Below are 7085 nucleotides of genomic sequence, written 5' to 3'. Positions count from 1 at the left end.
CCTTCTTCTAATGTCAGATACCAAAGCCTGCCACTTTGCTTTAAGCCATCTAGAGCTTCATTAAGTTTAAGAGCTTTCCCATTTAAATTTTGTTCGTAATATTCATTAAACCCATCTGGAATTTTCATGTATATTTCTTCATTTAGTGTCCCTTGAACAAAAGCCATAACAGCATCCATTTGATCGATTTCCCAATCATAAATAGCTGCATAAGCCAACAAAACTCTTAATGTTACATAACGAACTACTGGGGAAAACGTTTCTGTATAATCTATTCCTTCGATCTGGGAGAAACCTTTAGCTACTAAACGGGTTTTGTACCTTTCAATATCTCCATTAACATTATGTTTTATTTTGAATACCCATTTGCAATCAACAATGTTTTTATTTTTAGGCTTATTTACTATGTCCCAAGTTTTGTTTTTAATGTGATCCGCTATTGTTTCACATAAAGATTCTCTCCAATGCCAAGCATTACTACCATTGAGTGCCTCATCAATAGTATTAGGTTCAAAAAGAAGTTCATTTATTGCCACTAAAGCATCGGCAAACCAAATAGGATCTAAATTTGGCATTTGCAAATCTGGCATACCATTGGTATCAAAATTTTGATAACGAACAGGAAGTTTAACTGTTCTTCCTATTGGTGTCAATTTCGGCATGTCATTATCTACAGTTATATTATTACTCTCATCATTATTTACAAAATCGCTTCTATTTAAGCCATTAATGTCATCCTGACCTGCGTTAATATCATTTTGGAAATTTAGTTCATTATCACCCATGCTAACATTATCATTTTGGAGTTTATCTGATGTGCTGTCAAAATCAACAATGCTCCCACTGAATAAAAAGTCATCACTGAACTCTGGTGAGCTTTTGTCACTGTTATTGTCATGATACATATCATGTTCCAAAAAATGCACATCTCTGGCTACAACAATACTATAATTAGTTGGATCAATTAGACGATAGCCCTTCCTATCCTTACAATACCCAACAAACATTAACTCTCTAGCTTTCATATCCCATTTTAAACGCTTCTGTTTGGGAATATGAGCAAAAGCCCGACACCCAAACACTCTTAAGTATTTCAAGTTTGGCTTTTCACCACTCCATTTCTCAAAAGGTGTCATGTCTGGAACCGCAATGGTCGGAGATATATTTTTACAATGAGCTGCTGTTTCAACTGCTTCAGCCCAATATTCCTGGTCAAGGTGGGCATCCACCAACATAGACCGAGCTCGCTCAACGAGTGTTCTGTTGTTGCGTTCTGCAACCCCCATTTGCTCCGGTGTATAAGGGATAGACTTTTGATGCTGAATCCCTTTGGAAGCTAGAAAACTATCCATTTCATTATTAACATACTCCGTCCCATTATCAGAGCGTAAAACCTTAATAGGTTTGCCAGTTTGTCTTTCTACATATGCCTGAAAGTCTTTGAATTTTCCAAGAACTTCAAATTTATTCTTTATAAAGTAAACAAAAGTCATTCGTGACAAATCATCTATGAAACTTATAAAGTACCGAGAACCGCCTATTGATAAAACACTCATTGGTCCACAGAGGTCACTATGCACTAAGCCTAACAATTCTTTTGCTCGTTTAGCCTTACCCTTAGGAAATGGTTGTTTATGCATTTTACCTTTTATGCATGGTATACAATCATTAATTTTCCCATTAAAAGAGAAACCCTCAACCATATCTTGCAATCTAACCATCCCTCCTTCACTTAAATGACCTATTTTCTTATGCAATATTTCATTTGATGAGTTTTGAGCAGTAATTAAAGCCATATCATTATGAATATCTAAAGAATATAATCTATCGCTTACACCTGTTCCACTAGCTACTAAATTATCACCCTTATGAACAAAACATCTTTCCCCTGTAAAGGTAGTAACCATCCCAAAAGTTTTGTTTAAATACTTAATAGATAGCAAGTTAGCAGTTAGTTTTGGAACATGCAATACATTATTAAAAGTTACTTTTGCTTTCTCCCCATTTCTAGATAAGAGAAAACTAACACTCCCTTCCCCCTCAACTTCTATAACAGAGCTGCCTGTTTTAATTTGACTAATACTTGCAGTTTGATAATCTGTTATCAATTCTTTATATGGGGTCATATGGAACGAAGCACAAGAGTCCATGTACCAAACATTAGGATTTGGATTAGAATTTGCAACATAGATACCTGCTACATAAGCTTCTTCCTTCATAGGAGTCTTACTAGAAGTAGGCTTTACATTACCCTTTTTGTTAAATTTATCATACGCATTTTTCTGGCGTGGGGGTCTTTGACAATCTATACTTTTATGCCCAAACAAATTACATTTGAAGCATTTCCCCTTAAACTTATTCCTGCCTTTAAACTTCTCATTAAGGAAAGCTTGATCTAAATTCCCATCAGAATTAGGTTTATCATCCTCAGCCATTAATCTAGTTTTAACGTTATCAACAGTTATCTCTTCCCCACAATTTTTCAAAGCCATAATAAGGGGTTCAAATCTATCAGGTAAGTTAGCTAAAATTATTCCAGCTATTAATTCCTCATCTGCTTTAACTCCTGTTGATTTTAATTGCTGATATGCTGAAATTACTTTATGAAGGTAGTCACACATGTCCTTACAATCTGAATACTTAGTGTTAACCAATTCTTTAATTACAGACACTTTTCTAGTTATTCCTTTATCATCATAAGTTTTTGATAATACTTCCCAGGCTTCTTTGCCACTAGATAAGTCCCTCAAATCATTAAAAATTGTTTCACTAACCCCTTCAACTATGTATGACAAAGCTTTGGCATCTAAAGCTGCATCTTCCTTTTTCCCTTCAACATAATCCCATAAATCTCTTTTAATTAAGTGCATTTTCATGGCAAACTTCCAATCAGCATAATTTGCCCTCCCAGTTAATTTTTTATGGCTAAAGGAACCAACATACCTAGGTGAAGGCTGAAACTGGACTACATATTTTATTATAGTAAAGAGGTTATATTAAAGACAACACTACTGCCATCTATGTCAGCATTTGTGATGCCATCTATTTACAACAATATAAACTAATTCTTTCAACAAAACCGCACTTTCTGCACTTATCTCAATTAAGCCGGGAAGACGTAACGACAATGATCGAACACCACCAAGTAAATCGAACTCGGTACATTGCCTAATTTAGTTTACTCTGCATGCATTTTATGTTTTTTTTTATTTCTTTATATTCACCATAATACTTAATAAATAATATATTTATACAGTACATTTAAAATAAGAAATGCAGATATTTTCTGAAAAGCGGGACATTTTTAAAAATCGGCGGGACGCGGGACAGTTCACCAAAAAGCGGGACTGGCCCGCCGAAATCGGGACGTGTGGTCGCTTTATTCTACTGGGGAGTCTGTATGTGTGTCTACTGAGCTGGGTTCGATGAGATTATTGCACTCTCATGTGCAACTCTGCTGCATTTTGCAAAATATTCTCAATTTCAAAATATTGTCAATTTCATTTTCCACCATCTGATATCGAACCGAAAAATCACTCCATCATTTTATAATGGCTGATATAATCAAGAAAAGTGTTATTTGTCAGAAACTAGTTATTTTATCATGATCATGTACAAGTCTTATCATGATCAAGTCTTTGAAAATTATTTTGCATTTTGCTAATGTATGAAGTGCTTAAAAATATTTTTGAGTGCTTAAAAAGTACTTAAAAGGTGCTTTTGAAAGATTTGGCTACGAACCCTGAGAGATTGCGAAGTTACAGCGAGTTCGGGAAGAAACGATAGAGTCCTTGTAGCTAAGCAGGTCAAAATTATAAATTTTTATAAGAAGAAAAAAGTTTTTAGGAAGAAAAAAAAAACTGAAATTTTGCGCTATATTTTATTTAGTGAAAAAATGGAAAAAAAATCATTGTTACATTTTAAGGAATTTTTTCTGAAATTTCATAAAAAAATCTCGTTAGAAAAATTGAAATTTTGAAAGAATTACTGAAGTTAATTTTTGAAAAAAAAAGAAAAAGAAAAAAAGAAATCTTGAAGTTTTGATTCAGAAAGAAAGGTAAAAATTCCAGCAAATGAACAACAATTTCGCTTTTTTTTCTCAGAGAAAAAAGAAGAGTAATTCGAGTAATTTTTTATAGAATTGAATGAAAGAACTCGTTAAAAAATAAGAATTTTGAAAGAATTGAAGTCATGAAAAAAAAAATGTGGAAAGAAAAGTAACTTTGGTAATTCAGCAAAATAAGTTATTTTTTTGGAAAAAAATTATGCTTTGTGGAAAAACGGAATTTTGCTCTCTGTTTCTCATAAACATTTGACACCAATATACAACTTTTCCTGCCATTGGTGATCCCGATTTTTTTTAAAAGTAAAAATCGATCCTACGTAATATGGAGCAGTACATATAAACAGTGTCCCTTAGATGTTGTGACAAACTTCCTGTAGAAAGTCATGCACATAATAAGGATTATAAATCTCACAGAACCCACGTCTGAAAAATGTCATCCTACGACGCTGGGGCGCTTATAGTATTATGAACTATTTCTTCGTGTGCATTTGAACAGATACTTTTTATTTACATAAATTGTAGTAATTTTATAGTTAGCTTTAATTATTGTCGAAAATGACATTTAAATAAGTTCAACATTAACTGTTTTATTGTAATTTAATGATTTTGCGCCATATATATATATAGCGTTTTATATAGTCTTTTCTTGTGTCTTTAAGTAGTTCAGTTTTGCCATCTTTTGCTTATTATTAGGAAACGTATTTTATTATCTGTGCAAAGAAAATGTATTTGTATTTCTCATAGAATCGGAAAAAAACCCTTACAAAGCTAGCTGAGGAACACAAATAAATAAAGGTAACTTCGAAAATTAGGAAAATTAAGTACCAATTCAGAGTTAGATGCTCTTTTGTATAAATGGTTTATTCAATAAAGGAACAAAGCACTACCGCTTTATGGTGCAATGGAGCTAGTGAGTCTTGTAATAAAATATAATATATTTTTGACAAAAGCGTTATTAAACGGTCATATTAGATTTCAAGATTTTTAAACTCGAATTTTAGAGTTTAATTAGGAAAAAAAATCACCCGAATATATCTGTGGTAAAATTGTGGTTATAGTTATTATTATTAATCTAGATTTTGCTGTGTAAGTAACTACGATAGACAAAAGCAGTAATTCAAAAAAAAAAAATTTCCTTTAAAGGAAAAAATTATTTCATTATTATATGAAAAGCCCGGAACTTACATATTTAATTAATAGTTAATCCTTGCTTTGTCTTGCATTCCAACCTTAAGCGTAACATACTAAATCAATGTTTCCATTGGCGTAGAATTTTGATTCTGATTACCTTTTATTGTTTCTAAATAATTAAAAATATGAACCCCTTTGGTCTTTTCTTGTTAATATGCTGTCATGTTGAAGCTAGTTGCAGTAAAAACTACTTCAATGTTATTTCAGGAGTTAAAATTGGAAGAAAACCAAAAAAAATTGAAGAATACAAAGAAAAAATAAATGTTTTTATATATTGAAAAAAATAAATAATAAAAACGAGAATATTGTAAAAATATCTATAATATGTTTAATTTAATTAAAACTTTGCTCTTTACTTTCTTAGAAAGTTTTAGATGGTATTCGTTCTTTAAAATAAACATCATGGATTTTAATTTAATCAATTTTCGATTATTAATTAAACATTATCATTTATGAATATCATCATTCATGAAGATGAATATGTATAAAGAGTAGTATGAAAATAATCATATTAAAATTATACATATTAAATTATTCAATTCTGAAAATTCGCGGTGAAAAACGCGCCTTTTTTGTCCTTATTATTTGATTGATTCATAAAATTTTTTAAAGGGCATTATCCTTTTACTTAAATACCATGAATTTCAAATTCATTATTTTAGATTGATTATTAAATATCTAATAGCATTTAAGAAAATTGAATATCTACGAAGAAAAGTAATCACATAAAAGTAATAAATATTAAATATTTCGATCTTAATATTCAATGAGAAAAAAAAGAACGCCCTTATCTACTTAATGTTTTTTCTTTGATTCATAATAAGTAGAAGAGGGCATTATTCTTTAAACTAAATACCATGAATTTCAAATTAAACAATTTTCGATAAATTGTTTAATATCTCCTATCATAAATATATGTCTAAAAAGTGTTAAAAGTGGCTATGTTAAAATGATAAAAATTAATTAAAAATATCTTATTCGAAAAGAAGAAAGTTATTGAATCTCTTGAATATTTTATAAGTTTTTTCATAACTACGAAAAAAAAGAAAAAGATATTTCATTTTTAAATTAATACAAAATTACGAAAATTTTAAATTTACGTGCATCTATAATATCTCTTTAAATATTTTATTTCGCGTTTTTTATTTTATTCACAATGCATAAATATGCTGACTTATTAAAATATACATATCTCTGATGTATAGATACTTCTTTTTTCTTCATCCTCTCGAGATATTTATAAGGATTATTTAGAATTATTATTTTTGTAATGATTTTTTAACATAAAATAATGCTTAAGCTAATTTATAACGGCTTTTGTTACCTCCCTTAAGGGACGATAAAAGAATATAATCTCGACGATAATTTAAAAAATTACGAAACTTTATGTGTATTGAAAGCGATATTTTTATAATGGAAAATGTTTAGGAATAAATATTTTCTTAAAAGCAATTTCTGGTAGATATATATTTTTAGGCAGTAGCAAGTATTTAAGACTGTCAAACTCTGTTTACATTGTTTGAATAAGTTTCAATTAAAATTTACGAGTTTTTTGTTTGTTTGCTAGAGAGTTACTTCGCAAATTGAAATAAATTCCTTAGATGGGTGAAAGTAATCATACACTTTCTGCCTTTGACGTTCTTTCAAATTTTATAAGTTTACACTATATATAACACTATAACACTACATATATATAAGTTCAAAATGAAGAATAAAACAAAGAAAAATTATAGACATATGAAAAAAAGGGGGGTGGGAAATAATAAGTAAAAAAAAAATATATCAAAAAACAATAATTTATTTAAAAAAAAAAAAAAAAAAAAAAAAA

Source organism: Parasteatoda tepidariorum, chromosome 6, assembly GCF_043381705.1.
Source record: "Parasteatoda tepidariorum isolate YZ-2023 chromosome 6, CAS_Ptep_4.0, whole genome shotgun sequence".
NCBI lineage: Eukaryota > Metazoa > Arthropoda > Arachnida > Araneae > Theridiidae > Parasteatoda > Parasteatoda tepidariorum.
The sequence above is the reverse complement of the archived record's forward strand: the minus strand, read 5'-3'. Positions refer to the sequence as shown.